This window comes from Salvelinus namaycush, unplaced genomic scaffold (genome assembly GCF_016432855.1).
Source record: "Salvelinus namaycush isolate Seneca unplaced genomic scaffold, SaNama_1.0 Scaffold619, whole genome shotgun sequence".
In the NCBI taxonomy this organism is placed as follows: Eukaryota; Metazoa; Chordata; class Actinopteri; order Salmoniformes; family Salmonidae; genus Salvelinus; species Salvelinus namaycush.
In genome coordinates this window covers 98207-116732 of record NW_024061330.1, presented here as the reverse complement: position 1 = coordinate 116732, position 18526 = coordinate 98207, and the positions used below count along the sequence as shown (strand labels likewise).

The window sequence follows — 18526 nt, the reverse complement described above, 5'->3', positions numbered from 1 at the left end:
GCCACCCTCTTTTCCCAAGACCGCTTCCTAGTTCTGCTGCGATGCCTGCATTTCGTCAACAATGCTACTGCCATCTTAAGTGACCCGTTATACAAAATAAGAAATGTTCTAACCAGCCTGACATCAGCATTTGGTCGGGTCTTTGTGCCATACAAGGACCTATGCATTGATGAGTCCCTGATGTTATGGAAAGGTAGGCTGGCGTTCCGTCAATATATTCCCTCCAAAAGGCACAGGTTTGGAGTCAAGTTCTTTGTCATGTGCGACGTGAAGACAGGATTTGTCCAGGATATTATAGTTTACACAGGGTCCACCACTGACATCAAACATTATGAGGGGCTTGGGGTGTCCGGGTCCGTAGTGATGACCATGCTGGCTCCTCATCTCGGCAAGGGACACACTTTGTACGTGGACAATTGGTACAGCAGTCCCACACTCATCTGCTCTCCAACAGCACAGGGGCCTGTGGCACAGTCAGGTCGAACAGGAAGGGGATGCCAGGATTCGGATGCAGGAAGATGCAGAGAGGGGAGGTGGAGTTCCAGGAGAATGGTCAACAGCTGGCAGTAAAGTGGCATGACAAAAGAGATGTCCATGTCCTCTCCACTGTCCATACGGCAACCATGTCGGCCACAGGGAAGGTGGATCACCTGACTGGAGAGAGAAAGATCAAACCAGATTGTGTGCTCGACTATAACCTCAAAATGGGGGCAGTGGATAAGGCAGACATGATAAACAGCTTTGTGGAATGCACTCGGAAAACAACCAAGTGGTATAAGAAGATATTTTTCCATCTGATCGACACTGCTGCCCTCAATGGCAGCATAGTTCACCGCCAACTAACAGGTGAGATGATTACTGAACAAGCTATTTTTGTAATTGGATGTACAGTTCACATACAAATCCATTATGCAATTATAGTGACAATATCTCACCCACCTACCCACTGCCTCATCATCCTCTAACTTTCTTCATCCTCCCCACTCCCTCTTAGGTAAAGTAATTACCTACCAAAAATACAGAGAGAACCTAATGAGAGAGCTGCTGGAGGAGCACCACACCCCTCGGCGCCCATCCACTGGGGGTCGTCCTGCTGTAAACAATCCCCTACGCCTTACTGCACGGCATTTTCCCTGCAAAGTCCCTCAAACTGCTGCTCAAGGTAGTCGCACAAGGAGGCACTGCAAAGTCTGCCTGTCTGGCACCAGGAGAAGTAAGCAGAGGAAGATGACAAAATACATGTGTTTAGCTTGTGGTACACCTCTATGCATTTCACCATGCTTTGAGGAGTATCACATGCTCAAGCATTATTGAGCACATCTGCAGCAATAAGTGACTGACTGCCATGATACTATGCCTTCAGAGGTGGGGGGGGGGGGGGGGGGGGTTGGAAATGCAGTTGTTGTTCAGTCACTGCATGAATATTAAATATGGGTTATGCATTTTCAGTTTTTTGTCCTCTAGTATAACAAGTTGTTGAACCAACTACCAATACTGCAATAAAATAGACGACTATTACATATTGGCATATGTGTTTTCTTGCTGTCTTTTCATCCAGTAAGACTGTTAAGGAGTGTACGTTAGCATACAAAAGCTGTCCTCATTCTTCTGCTCCAAAGATGTCCAGCTCCAGTTATGATATTGGCAAATAATGTTTGTGGTTTCTGAAAGTACAGAAGAAAGAGGAATTATTAATTAGAATACAATATAAGGATATAGCAATAAAACAATACTACAAAGAAGTAACATAATAAACACTGCTATAAAAAATAGTTTATTGCATTAAGAAACTAACTTTTGAGCTCCACAGGGGGGCAAGGCAGGGCAGAACAGAGCTATGCTGAATAGACCAAATAAACAAACCATGGTCATATTTTTTATTTTATTTAACTAGGCAAGTAATTTAAAAACAAATTATTATTTACAATGATGGCCTACACCGGCCAAACTCGGACAACGCTGGGCCAATCGTGCGCTGTCCTATGGGACTCCCAATCACAGCCAGTTGTGATACAGCCTGGATTTGAACCAGGGTGTCTGTAGTGACGCCTCTAGCACTGAGATGCAGTGCCATAGACCGCTGCGCCACTCGGGAGTCATAAGGTCAGGGTAGCTTCAAAATCAGTAGCGTGCCGTGGGCCTGGGGCCTGGGCCTTCAGTGAGGTCCTACACAGTCCCACCCGAATTAATCCACCTCTTATTACAGAAACGCAGTATAACCAGGCGTTGCGTCACCTTGAAATTGACATTTTTATTCAGAGAATTGCAGGGGAAGAGTACAATACAGTACAGTTCAACTAATAGGCAAGAACATAGTCGAGTGCAACAGAGTTATATTAATATTCTTCTTCTATCCATTTCTGGTCCACAAACTTTGAGCTTTAAGTCCCCAAAAAAATAAATACAGTGTGTTCACTAAACAGCGCATTGTCGCACCCAAAGCAGTTTCACCGTGATGATAAAGACACATAACTATTCACTGAAAATAAAAGAAAGAAAACAAATAATTTGCAACATAGGCTATTTGCCATTTTATTTTGTTAATATATAGGGTATTTAATATTAACGAAATAAAATGCGAAACATACATACACATTTAATAAAAAATAACATGCATTGTATGCCTACTCACCAAAGACTGATTATTTGAACACAAAATCCTTCCTCCTTTCTTTCCTCAAGAAGACTTCAATGACTCTGTTGTACAGTCTATCTGTGCGTTTTAGTTTCACCAATAAGTCCTTTTCTATCGACATGGAGGCTAATGCTGAAAGCCGAGTCTGTCCAGTAGCATTTCTGGAATACGTTTTGATTCGCTTTAAGGCCGAGAATGACCGCTCGACAGAAGCCGTGGACACGGGATAGTCACTGTCACACATGCCAATGTGTAAATTTGCCCCATGTCCTCATTCAGATTTTTCTGCTTAAGGAAATCAAGGAGATCAGAGGGACTTTTCCCTTCAAAATCAGTCATAGCATACATTACAGTCAGTTCTGTTTGTAGCTTGGATAGGTCGAACAGTGTTCCGTGACTCTCTGTTAAGCTGGAGAAGGCTGTTTGCGGGAATTTTTTCCGGTAGGTCTGAAAGTGCCGGGGGTCCAGGAGGGAGAGAAACATACATTTTTCGTGGTCTTGAAACCTGTTTCGTATCTGGCAAAGAATGTTGTCCAGAATATTGCTGTGGAGTTGTTGATAGTATGTGCGAGGGTCTCCTTGTGGGCCTCTGCGTGCGCTGGGTAAACTTGAGATGCGCGCTGTGTCATCGTAGATTTGACTGAACCTGCACCTCTCTCGCTCAATTGTGTCACAAAACTCGTTCACCCTTGTCAGGCAGAATTGTACATCCAAAGTTTGTTTCTGTAGAATTCCAAAAAGCACATCCGAATAATTAAAAATCCCATTGAATGTTTCAAGCAAAAAACAAAACTCAAAATCATCCAAACGTGCATTAAATCCATCAGCCATAAGCACAGTATCCCCGTCATGGTCATCATGATGTTCCAGTAAGTGGTTAAACAGCTCCTTTAGGGCAACTCTCTTTTCAAAGACTGCATTGACCAATCTAGATGTATATTGCCACCTCGTTGGTGCAACCTTAGGAAGACGACGCTTGCAGATGTCATCCAGCAGTTGCGTGCGCTTAGGGGATCGTGAGAAAAATGCTGCAAGGCCATTGAGGTTGGCAAAGAAGACCTTGCATTCTTTAAGCTTTGAGGCTCCTTGAGTCAGTACTAAATTTAGTCGATGTGCATAGCAGTGAATGAATAAGGCCATCGGTGCCCTCTCCTTAACTTTAGCCTGCACCCCATTGAGTCCAGATGCCATGACTGCTGCGCCATCAAAACACTGTGCCACAACTTTATCCAGACTACATTCATTTTCCTCCAAGAAAAGGAAAATAAGAGCGGCAATGTCATCAGCTCGCTTGCTGCTTGTCACATCTTCAAATCGGATAAATCGCTCCTTGACTCCTGTGTCCGTCACATAACGCAGGACGAGTGAGAGCTGTGCTGCATTTCCCACATCTGTTGTCTCGTCCACCATAACAGCAACAAAGGGAGCTTTTTTAATCTCCATTTTGATCTCTTCTCCCATCACTTCAGCAATAGCATAAATTAGGTCATTTTGTATTTTGCCGGACGTCCCAATGAACACTTTGTTAGTGGACAGGTGGTATTGTAAATCTGTGTTGCTTTCAGAAAGAAAAGAAAGAAGCTCCACGTAGTTCCCTTTGTTTGTGGAGTCAGCACTTTCATCGTGTCCCCTAAAAGAAAGTTCCTGTTTACCCAAAAACATGACACAATCAATGAGTCTTTTCAATATTTCCCTATTTTTCTTCACCTTTTCATTGTGCAGCTCCGTTGCCCTGCGCGATTGTTCATTGAGCTGTAGATCCACTCGGGTGTCCCCAAAAGTTTTCAAAAGCACCATTGCTTGTAAGTGCCCAGCCGTACTTTGGTGTCTCGTTGCTGCCTTGGTTAGACAACTCAAGTTTGCAAAGCCAGTGTGGCTCCAAACACCAAATCGATCACTTGCAAATAATAGGCATTCCCAGCAGTACAGTTTGCAGTGCTTCTCGGAGCCTGTGAGCCATTGATAGCGCTCGTAGTGTAGGAGTAGGTGACATATGTGGGTAGATATCACACTGTTGGACAGTAGACAGGAGTATACTGGAAGGTAGTATAAGAGAGCAGATGTGAGTGCATTTGTCATTCTGGTAAATACAGGAAACCAAAGATTAGCAGATGGTGTAGTAGTGTAGTGGTAACATAAGATACATGGATAACATATAAATATAAAAGATAGCTGAACATTAAAGTAACGAACCACATGTTAACATGGGTCATGGGACCGTGGTGATGGAGGTCTACTAAGGGACGTTCTGACCCTCTGACCCTTGTAGATTCTCCATTGTGCTGACAGATTGACTAGACAGGTCGGCGCCTGGGTGCTTTGACACACTAGATTTATAGTCTACCCATTCCACTAGAAAAGCATACATACCAGAGAAATATGCCTGGGGTGGCTGGACACTAATGAACAAGAAACACATAGTCTGCTGATTCCATTTAAGTGAAACTGACCAGACACAAGACGCCTATAAGCAATTGGATACCCTAAGCATGGGGGGGGGGGACAGAACAAAGAGTGCATTGATTTAGTGGTGAAGGGAAGGGAAAAAGAGTTTGTTGACACACTAAGATAGAGAGTCTGACCACTATTATAATTTAACTGAAAGCAGATGATGGGCGTTAGTATGTGTGAACAAGCAGGAAGCCTGAACTAAAAAGAGAATGATGTTGAAGAATTAGGGGAAGTATGTTTATTTGCATATGGGGTGGACTCATATGCTATTTGGGTATAAAGAGCGAACGAGTGCTCTGGGTGGGTGGGTTCCGTGGGACTTCCGAGATGGTTATACTATTGTAAATAAAAGCATGTTTTGATTTCACAAGTTCTGATATAGCGTTATATTTCTGAGATGATTTTCCACGACAGATTTGGCGAGCTGAGCCAGGAGGGACAGGGACTGAGGAATGGCGTCCAGGGCTGGAGATAGTTTCTTTGGACAATCTTGCAAACACTATGGCCACAACTATAAAAAGGTAAGCTTGTTCTTACATAGTTGAAATGTTTGTATGGATTGCTTCAGAGATCCTGTCTCAGCGAGAGGGGCGCCATGTAAGTCTCTCTTTCAAATTTCCTAAAAAGAAACCAGTAAAAACGAAAGAACTTTTGAATTCAAATAAATTTGCATGTATGTGTAATTTGGGGAATTGTATTAAATATAAATGCATGTGCATGTATAGAGACTGAGTGAATAGGTGCTGTGAACTTTGCTTGTGTTAGATGTAGAGTGGGCATGCATGCGCTCGTTCAGATCAGACCGTTCGAATGTGTAGCTTAAATGATGCGGTTGTTTGCGCATCTGGCTGAGATGGTTGGCTATAATGTGGGACAGCCCATACGGTCAAAACAGAAAATGTAGGTAGAAAATCCTGTGATACCTCTTCAATAAAATTAGTAGAAGGAATGCTTGGACAGGTTACTTATGAATAACGGCTCTAGAGATAACAGAGAACTGCATAAATAAGTAGTTAGGAAGCCACGATACCGCTCTTTAAAAAAGGAACATTTTTAAAAAGGTCTGCTTGGGTGGGATATTCACGTCGCGGCAGAAGGGTCTGTTGGTGAATATTTAGTAGTTAAATAAATATTTCATGGTTACCGCTTTGAAAGAAGGTACTGAACGGGTGAAATATTTAGAAGGCAGGGAAAACGTTAGCCCGATTGTGCGGCGTTCAACTGCAAAAGTAGCTTATACGGTCAAAGCATAAATCAGTAGGTTGTAGGAAAACGTTAGCCCGATTGTGCAGGCGTTCAACTGCAAAAGTAGCTTATACGGTCAAAGCATAAATCAGTAGGTTGTAGGAAAACGTTGGCCCGATTGTGCGGCGTTCAACTGCAAAAGTAACTTATATGGTCAAAACATAAATCAGTAGTTAAATAAATATTCATAGTTTCCGCTCTGAAAGGAGGACTGTACGGGTGAAATATGTAGGTGCAGGAAAACGTTGGCCCGATTGTGCGGCGTTCAAATGCAAAAGAAATCCTGCGAATAAAAAACCGCTCTGTCTAGCTAACAGGGTTTTGTAATTCAGTAGGTCACGCCACAATACTACTCTAATAATAGAAGTAAAGATCAGTATTGGGGGGGTGAATAGAATATGAAGACAAGCTGATCCGATTAGACAGTAGTCTCGTCATATTGTAGAAATCCTAGAAGTCTAGGCTTATGTAGGAGGAAGTGAATTAAGTCAATAAAGAAAGACTAAGTTGTTTTGAGGTAAAAACAAAGGGATTGAATGAACAGATGAAACATAAAAGGATGAATGATAATGTTGTAAGAAATGAGTAGATCTGTGTAGAGATAGAACATTAGGAAGAAAGGAAGGATGGGTTGTGTGTGTGTGTGTCTGTGACCAACTGCTGGTAGGAAGAGGCATGCGCAAGCCTCTCTGACAGTTAACTGAGGGTAATTTGAGAAGGAGAGTGCAGTTAACTGCTATTAGGCAGATGAAATGAAATTAAGGAACATCGAAGTAAAATAAGTTATAATCAAGGATAAAAACACTGATGTGATAAAGTAATAAGCGACCATAGTAGAATACTAAAAAAGGAGTTAAAATAAATAACCATAAAGATAATAAAAGAGGTTTAAACCAAATAGTGTGTAACAAAACAGAAAGTAGAATCGTCGATAAATTGAAATTGTACTATAAAGTTAAAAACGAATCTAGGTTAGTTAAGATAAATAGTGATAAATAGTGAAATTCAGGACAGATTAAGGATTCACGAACGGTGTAACAAAGGAAGAGGAAAAAAACAGGCCGTCGATCACTCTGTACCCACAGAGACTGCGGTCTAAAAATAGCCTGAAGGACAGAGACCAGAATATGAGAGGTTTGTTTCACTAAAACCGTGAATCGGGAATTAAACAGTAAAATGGGATAAAAGACAATGAAATAATAAGAATATAGAGAATAGGTAAGAAAGTATAGACAAAATAAATTAATAAAGGTAAAAGTAAGACGTTAGATAGAGATCTTAACGGAGCGGGCAGTGGACTGGTGTGACTCAGTTGGTAGAGCATGGTGCTTGCAACGCCTGGGTTGAGGGTTCAATTCCCACGGGGGGACCAGGATGAATATGTATGAACTTTCCAATTTGTAAGTCGCTCTGGATAAGAGCATTTGCTAAATGACTTAAATGTAATGTAAATGTAATCATAAAATTGATTAGAACTATAAAATGAATAAATAATGATATCTGTAAAGGGAAAAACACAGTGATATTTGAAGTATTGTACTAGAATAAGACATTAAGTCATCTGTAGTATTCAGAAATAATGTCTGTACTATATAGAGCATGCTTTGATAAGAGAAATTAAGTGATGTGACAAATGCATTTTTAATTGGAAAGGGGATTCGCTCTACCTTGGAAAAATAGTAAATAAAAGGTGTATAATACATGGGAGTATTTAGGAAAAATAAATAAATAATTAGTGGCATGACAACAAAATGACTGTTTCCATAGAATAGGGAGAGAAGGACACTATTACCTGATAAACAGGATAAATAGGACAAGGGAATTAAACAGTCACATGGGACCAAAATGTGAAGCTCGATTTGCAGGCGTTCTGATGTCAACATTCTATCATCAGAAAATACATTGCGATGAGGTTGTGTGTGTGGTTCCTCTAGTCCTCGCAGACGTGCGGGTGATTGGCAGAACTATTGACAAGATCTAAGAACCAATAAGAAAATAGCTCTCTGTTCTGGATATAGGTATATCGGGTATGAGAAAAATTAGTGTAATGTGACATTAGAACTTAGTGCGGTAGTAGGAAATGCCGCTATATAAGAGTTTATATCCTTGTCAAAATAACAAACAACTAATTGGTTTGAGGTTAGTGAGAATGGAATTTTTTACTTGTCGGTGTATAGTCTCTGAGCGAACAATGAGTGTTTCATAGAGATTACAGTTTATATGTGGTCAAGAAGAAGTATTAGATCACGTTTGACTTGACATCTAGTAGAGTAACGATGGAATTTTAATTGTTAGACATTCTATACCACAATTCTCTGGAACTGTTAAAGACGCTTTAGGATAAAATCTATGGATAAGTAAAATTATTGGTTTGCTGACTAAAAGGTAACATTGTGAATATTAACGATATGTACACTTTCTTTTCCAGAAAGAATAAGGAAAAAAAAAAAAAAAAAGGGTTTTTTAATCTTCTCTGGTCAACAATGTCATTGGAGACTGCATTACTGTGGAAAGCAGTTAATTAAAGTCAGCCGCTTTAAAAATAAAAATATCTGGATAAGGCTAAAACATGGAGTTCTGGATGAGTGAGTTCAGTCCCTTTGCGATTATTGGCTTATGATTCACTAGTGAGTACACCATGTACTGGGAATGAATATGCATTAGTAGATTTATTGGAAGGGTTTTTTCCAATTCAGTTTCAAATTGGGTATGCAAAAGGATGAACATGTTTTTGAAAAATGTATTTAAGTTGCTCCTAAAGAAAGGGGGAGTGGAAACATATTAATGGTGTCAAAATGCCCTGAATCCTAGGAATTTCCTGTGAAAGACTGATCACCTTTTACTAGAAATTGTTGGAACAGGTGGGATTTACTTATAAAATGTTTAAGACACCAGACTCTATTCAAACTGTATAATTACTTTGAAAATCTATTATGTCTCTGGGAAAATTATGAAGAGTTGTACCCTTAAAATTGAATAAGTTATTCGAATAGGTTTATTTTAATTTTAATTTTTGATATAACATGGGTTCATAGGTAAAACTATCAGTTCCTTGGGGTTATGGTCTTTGGGTAAATACACAAATGTGTTTTGTTCATTATGCATATAAAAAGTGTTGAAAGTTATTCCAACGGGTTTATTGGAGTGTGGGTTTGTGAGGGTTTTTGTTGATAAAAACATCATCTGTAATTCATCTGAGAGAACACTGGTGAAATAAGGGAGTTATCATAAGAAGGTGACGTCAGAATGCTTTAAGGCATGGGAGAGAATATCACCACAAGTGGGTGTGGAGATCAAACCCACCCTAACCGACTGAACAGTGAGGGACAACTGTGTCTGATGACCTGTGAACTGTATCTAAAAAAAAGACATGCTGAAATGATATGGGCCAGGGAGAGTAATGAATTAAAGGATTGGGGTACTGATCTTTTTATTATCAGGCCACAAATGAGAGAAAAACTGAGACAACGGGGCTATTGGAAAATAGATAATACTGGTATTTAAAGTGTTTAGTATAAATGTTAATTATTAAAGGGATGTTGTGTATTGAATAGATAAGGTCAAATTTGAGTTAAAGTAAACACTAAGGACTGTTATCCTGAATATTGGATTGGAAAAAGTATTTAAAAAAGAACTGTTTAGTTATTTGGATATAGAACTGTTTAACGTTAATAGGCCTAGGGAAGCTCTGGAAACTAATCCTGAGACAAGGTGGTTGACAAAACTTACAGAATATTAGATTACAGGTTTTTTTGTTTCTTTTGTTTTATAATGCCATTGGAATTGTAATGATAAAATGTAATAATATAAGTAATTGAATAAAAAGGTAGTCTGTTGTGCGATGATACCCAAGAATGAAGAAGAAAGAGACCAATAATAACATGGGCATAGAATGAAACAGATGGACGTTTTCTCCAGGTTTAATTACATTACGAATAGTGGAAATTTATTGCAAATGTGTAATTATTATAAAAAAAATTTCTCTCTTTTTCTCATTTGGTCAATTTATTTTTGTTTTGAGGAACATAAGGTTGTGTATATGTTCCTGAGGAGGGACTGATACTGATATAAATGATATATAAATTGACTTAAGGATGTTTTAAGTATGTATTAAACAATGGCTGTTATGGGTTAGGGGACTCATAAATGAAGGTAATGGTAGTGAAGGGGTGTTATTTCTAGAAACTATGTATAATAATAGAGATAATTCACAGAAAAGGAAAGAAAGCTGGCTGTGTAAAATATAGGGGCAATTCTAAAGTAAATAGAACAATTCACATATCTAAAGATATGGTAAAAAGAATAAGTGGTGGCATTTTGAACACTAGAGCAAAAGTTTAAGAAACTTATTACTTAGTTTTGATAGGATTGGATATTAATCCAACTGGAAGATATTTGACTGATTACATGTTATTGTACAGCAGTTGATGTAGGGAACATCATTTGACTATCATTGAATATTTCTGTGGCAGGAGGCCAGGTATTTGAGGCAGAATGGTTACATAGGGCTGTTATTAAAAATTAAGATTTAGTGATTTTGCTAATGTTGTCAGGAAATAACCCATGTGTAAGTGTGTATGTCCTCAGGAAAAAACAGCCAGAAATGGAAGGGCTTGGGCTGCATTCTGGAGACTGAGTGTACATCAAGATACACCAGGCTGGTGGTATATTTCTTACAACACTGCAGTGGTAAAGTTCTTCATGTCTCTCTTTGGTGGGTGCATAAGTCTCACGAGAAGTAAGGTCCAGCTGAATAATGGGTGAGCTTGAAAACACCATGACAGAGGATGTGGAATCAGAGAGAGAAAGAGAGAGAGACTAGATTCCACTATAGACATACTGGGTTGAGTTTGGAGGCTACTTGTTTTATTTTTAATACATCATGTGAAAGAGAATGGATGATAGGATATTATACTCTAAACAAACATGTTAAAGGGATTGATATGAAAGCATATACAGTGTTGAATTAATTCAAGAAGAGAGAATGTTAATTGTAGGTTATGCACATGATTATCAGTTGAAATGGAGTAGATGGGAAACTAAGTAAAAATGACATGATTTGGGAACACCTCTCAGAACCTGGGGCCGAAAGGGGAAGACTGGGTGGAAGCATGAGGAAGCTTTTTAGGGCTTTTATTTTTGTGGAGTCCAGCAGAAAAGTATCCTGGAGGCATAGAGTCAGGTAAAGAGAGAGTGGGAATTGTCATGGTTTCAGATTTCAGTTTGCATGAATATATTTATGCATAACACATAACATTGTCAATGCTGTTATGTTTTGTCTGTTGTTTTCCAAGTCTTATGTTTAGGAAACCAGAAGGAGAGGGGTTCGCCAGCTTCAGCTGGAATGTCTGTTTGTTGTGTGATGAGTGATGGAAGTAAGAGGATGTATGGTGCAATCATAGAACAGAGGCCATAAGTCTCTAAGTATGAATGCTTCACAGAAAGTAGGCAGAAACCTGAACCAGGATGAGAGGTTCTGTGTTGATGATCCAAGGGGACCAGAAGGACCTCTCCCAGTGATACCAGGAGATCTAGTCCACGTTGGAGGGATCCGGAGGAAGTGGGATCAACTGAGGAGAGATGGACCCTATGAGGTGGCCAAAGCAACAAGAACGGCCGTCCAAGTGAAAAGAAGCCAGACGTGGTACCATCTGAACCACTGCAGCTGAGTCCTAACAGAGAGAAGGATACAACCACATAGAGATGAGGACACAGAGGATGCTGATTCACCAGGAGGAAGCCTGGAGGGAGCAGGAGCAGCGGAAACGATTGAGACGCCAGGGAGGAGCCAAGAAAACAGCAAATCAAGTGAAAGCCAAAATATGACACGTGCACCGACTAATGCACCCAGAAGAGGAGGAGAGGCCTCACAAGGAACAGAATAAGAACGTTTCTTTCCTAAAATTGAAACCCTTCCAGATGGAAGCTAAGTCCGGCCTGAGGAGGGAGCCTCAGGTGAAGAAAGAGGAGGAAAAGTCCCGCAAGCTGAAGAAAATGGGGATTACCCCACAATTGACTTTTAAACTTTTGAATGGCCTCCTTTACAGACAATTGATGTTAGAACAACAAAAGAATAATGACATTGACATAACAGAAGCAACAGTGAATGCTAGTATAGAAACAACAGACTAATGCACAATCAAGATGTATGGTGGGAGCAGGAAGAGAAGAATGGAATCAGCCGAACAATCCAAAAAGACTGACAAGGTTAGAATCTATGTTCCACCTCAATTTATAACAGAAGCAGGAGAACTGAAGTCTATCTCAATCATAAGGATCAAACCCTTATCGGAGATTGCACTCTGTGGATGGACATATCACCAAACAAAGGGACAAGTCGTTTGGGATCCGAAAGGATGTGACCTGACATTAATCAAAGAAAAAGACGAGAGGGTGCTCATCATGAATCAGATTGAACCAGTTGAAGGTGAAGAATTAATAGTTGAAATAACAAGAACAACAGTGACCGAAGGGAGTAGCACCACTGTCATTAAGATTGATCCCACCCCTGCACCTGAACAGGAAGAACCTGTGACAACAACAAGGGTGGCGGCTGCTGTGACGACCACAGTAGCTACCACTAGATGACATCGACTGCCCTTACCAAGCAGACCACCGTGCCAACAAAGCAACCTGAGACATCAGTCAGGAGAGTTTTTACTGATATTTGAAACTTTCTGATAAACTCTAATGATCTACCTCAAGATAAGAACATTGAAAAAGCAACAGAATTAGATATATCAGAATCAGAACCACTCAAGGACACCACATGAGAAGAAGTAGTAAAGAAGGAGTGATACGAATGGGCTAAGTATATAGCAAACAGACACAGAATGGACAATTGTATTTTGTGAAGAAAATCACCTTTGTCTGATCTTTTAATAGTTTCTGAACCAGCATCATTTAAAACCTGTGTAAGTTGGAAAAATGACTATTGTACCAATAGAAAGTATTCTATTCCCTTGTGTGACATAACATGTAGGATTGGTCTGGGTAAGGACTAGGGGTAAAACTATGTTGAATGAGACCATGATGGGAGACAATGATTGTGTTGCCTATAATATTAGAACTGAATTAAATGTACCTCAATTAGACAGAGGTACCGTGGTTAAAGGAAAATATGAATGTTTTTACAGACACCACACTGAAGGAATTGATGTAGGAAACACCACTGTAGAATGTGATACTATTTGGGTGTTAGAGAATGCGGGAGTTCGTAAAAGTAATGATAAAGGGTTGATTATGAATAGAAAAGGGTTGTGTGGTCACATAACTCAGGTTGCGCCATCTCTTACTATGTTGAAAAATCAAGACAGAGGTATTGCTGATAGTTTCTGGATGTGTGGAAAAAACAAACTGTTGAATGTAGTGCCTGATGGATGGATTGGTCCTTGTGCCTTAGAGCAATTAAATAGGTTACTATTATTGAATCACTCCATGATGACTATGTTAAAACCTAGAGTTAAAAGGGTTTATGATAAGGATCCTGAGGTATACCTTAATGCAATTGGACTGCTTAGAGGTCTACTTAGGGATTTCAAGGCCAGAGAGGAGGTTAAATCAGGATTTGAATCTATATTTCTGTGGATAACACCAAATATGAACTTAGAATGGATTAATTATATATGATATAATCAACAGGGATTCATTAACTATACTTAATTGGCTCTTAGTGGAGAAGGGTGGAGTTTGTGTCATGTTTGCTAGGATGACCATCATGTTGGGAGGAGGGTTGTTGGCTTTGGGTATTGCATTTTGTTGTGTTATACCCCTGGTAAAGTCAATTGTGGTTCAGACAACAGTTAAATAGATGTCTGTAAGGAGAGATGACCCTCCTGTGGTGATTGATCCTGTACCGAGTAGCCCAGGCAAGTATACTAATAAGTATGGAAAGCCTTGTAATGCGGTCGGTGGACCTTTGGACTGCCCCTTTGGGAATCCAAACTGTCTATATAGAGTAGTTCCTGGAGGTGGTTATGCTTGCCATGATTTTTGTAAGGATGGTCTACCTGTATATGCTGTATTCCCAAATTCATGTCTGCAAGGAGGATCATGTTGAAATGCTTAAATTTAGAATGATGTTGTGTCAATTTTCTTTTGTAACTGCATGTAGGTCTTTGATTTTCTCATATTCAATTTCTTATTATATTCATTGTATTATTTTTATTTTTTATACTGTTTCTGATTGGATCTTTTACTCCTATTTCACATTGGAGATGTTTGGTACAAGTGATTTGTAAGCTTTATTTTGATAATGTTTTAGTCAATTGTTGGTATTGATATCTACTCTCTATATGTCATTTTTAGTATGGTTTTTGAGGTTAATACCCTCAAGAGGAGGGATTATGTAGGAGTAGGTGACATATGTGGGTAGATATCACACTGTTGGACAGTAGACAGGAGTATACTGGAAGGTAGTATAAGAGAGCAGATGTGAGTGCATTTGTCATTCTGGTAAATACAGGAAACCAAAGATTAGCAGATGGTGTAGTAGTGTAGTGGTAACATAAGATACATGGATAACATATAAATATAAAAGATAGCTGAACATTAAAGTAACGAACCACATGTTAACATGGGTCATGGGACCGTGGTGATGGAGGTCTACTAAGGGACGTTCTGACCCTCTGACCCTTGTAGATTCTCCATTGTGCTGACAGATTGACTAGACAGGTCGGCGCCTGGGTGCTTTGACACACTAGATTTATAGTCTACCCATTCCACTAGAAAAGCATACATACCAGAGAAATATGCCTGGGGTGGCTGGACACTAATGAACAAGAAACACATAGTCTGCTGATTCCATTTAAGTGAAACTGACCAGACACAAGACGCCTATAAGCAATTGGATACCCTAAGCATGGGGGGGGGGGACAGAACAAAGAGTGCATTGATTTAGTGGTGAAGGGAAGGGAAAAAGAGTTTGTTGACACACTAAGATAGAGAGTCTGACCACTATTATAATTTAACTGAAAGCAGATGATGGGCGTTAGTATGTGTGAACAAGCAGGAAGCCTGAACTAAAAAGAGAATGATGTTGAAGAATTAGGGGAAGTATGTTTATTTGCATATGGGGTGGACTCATATGCTATTTTGGGTATAAAGAGCGAACGAGTGCTCTGGGTGGGTGGGTTCCGTGGGACTTCCGAGATGGTTATACTATTGTAAATAAAAGCATGTTTTGATTTCACAAGTTCTGATATAGCGTTATATTTCTGAGATGATTTTCCACGACAGTAGTTGGAACTTTGAAAGTGGCGAACGAACCCCTTTCCCGCCTGTGACAGGCTTTGTAGCATCGGCGTCGGGCGACCTCTCCTTACAATGTCTAACTTTTCTTGAAAAGTTCGTCTTGAGAATGGCGTTATAATTATATCCTCGACCAAATCGATATCTTCTCCTCCTTCCGCCATTGTGGGTTGAAAAAACAGCTTAGTCGTACGCAAATTAATTCGTTTATCAAATTCAGTTTCCTAGTTCTGAGGATCTGCATAGACCTGCCCATAGGACCTGCTTCTCAATATTGGTAATCCAATCAAAAGACGTGCACGCACTACGCCTGCTAGCTGGCTCCTGTGTAACACTGGAGCCAGCCAGCAGGCGTACAATAGCCAACTCTAAAGCTGATTGGTTGACACTAAATTTTCATTTCCATTCACTTTAAGCTACAAGCGCCCGCACTGTTGATTCTGAAGGCCTGAGGGCAGATTTTAGACCCCTGGCAACACATGATGGCTGAATATGATTGGATAAAAGATCTAACATAAAGGCCAGCCCTCCAAATCTCAACCTGGGGCTGGAAGCAGTGCAACCAAGAGGAAAGCTATGAAATGAAGAGTATAATTCTTACTCTGGGGAATAATTTAATACATATTTGTGGGAAAATATATTTAAAAAATATATATATTCTGATGATGTTTAGGCCAGCAGAGAAGGCCTTGCTGGCCCTGACGGCCCACCACTGTTCAAAATACAACACAAGCTAATAGTTCTCTGACGCAACTAGCACTGTTTTACAGAGCTAATAGAATAATGTAGCTACATAAGCACGATTGACTATAACACCATAAAGGTTATAAAATGTGTAACGTTACCTCACGTGTCCGCGGTTATAAGGAATATATTATGATCCATACATACAGTGAGCTACAGCAGAAACTATTATAACGTAATAAGGCACTTACTTGGATAGAAACGCAGCCTGGATTTGAACCAGGGAGTCTGTAGTGACGCCTGTAGCACTGATGTGCTGTGCCTCTGACCGCTGCGTCACTTGGGAGTCATAAGGCCATGTAGCTTCAAAATACAACACAAGATAGTACTTCTCTGACGTAATTAGCATTGTTTTACAGAGCTAATAGAATAATGTAGCTACATAAGCACGATTGACTATAACACCATAAAGGTTATAAAATGAGTAACGCTACCTCACGTGTCCGCGGTTATAAAGAATATACACAAATATATTATGCTCCATACATACAGTACGCTACAATAGAAACGACATACAGAAACTATTACAACGTAATAATGCACTTACTTTGATAGAAACGCACACATTTCCAAAGTTATTATTATTAACGAAAACAATGACTGCAATGAGGGCAACAGATAGAACATATGAACACGTGTGCAGATCATGTTCTGACGAGAGATGAGCAAATGTCTGCAGACGTGAACTGCACAAACAATTGGGAAGTGCTTGGGGGAATTTTGTCCGTGTCAGAAATGTCCCAAAAATGTAATTGTCCGCAAAAGTAAAAATTACTATTTTTATGTGAATGAATGAGGAGGCGGAACACACCTAAATTCAAACTGTTTTTAGAAAATAAAAACTTGTTAGAAAATAATTTGAAATTGAAGTTGAAACAGCCTATAAATATAAACAGGCTGCGTGCTTTGGTTTGAGGGCAGCGCGGATAAAATGTACTGTTACGTATCAATCACATTCTGGAATGGAGAGAACATTCTAACATCACGTGCATAAAAAAACTCACGCTGGGGCGACCGTTAGAGATATTTGGAACTCACGCATGAAAGGGTTAAAAAAACAAAAAAATAGCAATTCAGTTTTGGAGTTTTGGAAACAGTGACCCTCTCTTATATCACTACCAAGCCGTGCAATGCCAAGAGCTGAGCAAAGAAAAGAGTCCCCTCATCCAGCTGGTCCTGGGGCTGAGTTCACAAACCTGTTCTACTTACACATTGAAGCCTCAGGACCAGAACATCCAATCAATCAGAATAAACCAAATTACAACACAGTCAAAACAAAACTACATTGCTTATTGGAAAACACAAGCACAATACAAAATGCAGTGCTATCTGGCCCCAAATCGACAGTACACCCTGTTTGACCATGGTTAATGATCAAAACCTTAGGGCTATCTTCTGTTTTTCTATTTGGTAAAAGACCAAGTCCATATTATGGCGAGAACAGCTCATATAAGCAAAGAGAAATGACAGTCTGTCATTGCTTTAAGACATGAAGGTCAGTCAATACGGAACATTTCAGGGACTTTGAACGTTTCTTCAAGTGGAGTCACAAAACCAATCAAGCTGGGGCGGCAGGGTAGCCTAGTGGTTAGAGCGTTGGACTAGTAACCGAAAGGTTGCAAGTTCAAATCCCCGAGCTGACAAGGTACAAATCTGTCGTTCTGCCCCTGAACAGGCAGTTAACCCACTGTTCCTAGGCCATCATTGAAAAAAATAATAAAAAATAAGAATTTGTTCATAACTGACTTGCCTAGTTAAAAAATATATATATATATTTTTTTTTTAAATAAAAATGGGAAAAAATTTGTAAGTCGCTCTGGATAAGACGTCTGCTAAATGACTTAAATGTAAATGTTAAATGCAAGCTCTTTGATGAACATGGCTCTCATGAGGACCGCCACAGGAATGGAAGACCCAGAGTTACCTCTGCTGCAGAGGATAAGTTCATTAGAGTTACCAGCCTCAGAAATTGCAGCCCAAATAAATGCTTCACAGAGTTCAAATAACAGACACATCTCAACATCAACTGTTCAGAGGAGACTGTGAATCAGGCCTTTGTGGTGGAATTGCTGCAAAGAAACCACTACTAAAGGACACCAATAACAAGAAGAGACTTGCTTGGGCCAAGAAACACGAGCAATGGACATTAGACCGGTGGAAATTTGTCCTTTGGTCTGGAGTCCAAATTGGAGATTTTTGGTT

At 39.8% G+C, this 18526-nt stretch overlaps 1 long non-coding RNA gene across 2 annotated transcripts; it reads right to left on the bottom strand.

Moving 5' to 3' along the window:
- Positions 1 to 615: 615 nt before the first annotated feature.
- Positions 616 to 16973, bottom strand: LOC120042123. 2 transcript variants are annotated; one of them, XR_005476041.1, is made up of 5 exons: positions 16872 to 16973; positions 16516 to 16627; positions 1520 to 1664; positions 1012 to 1194; positions 616 to 654 (listed from the first exon to the last, which is right to left on the bottom strand). It is a non-coding gene; the product is annotated as an uncharacterized LOC120042123 (long non-coding RNA). The 2 variants fall into 2 exon arrangements; XR_005476040.1 differs by having other exon boundaries at positions 1012 to 1664.
- Between the last annotated feature and the right edge of the window lie 1553 nt (positions 16974 to 18526).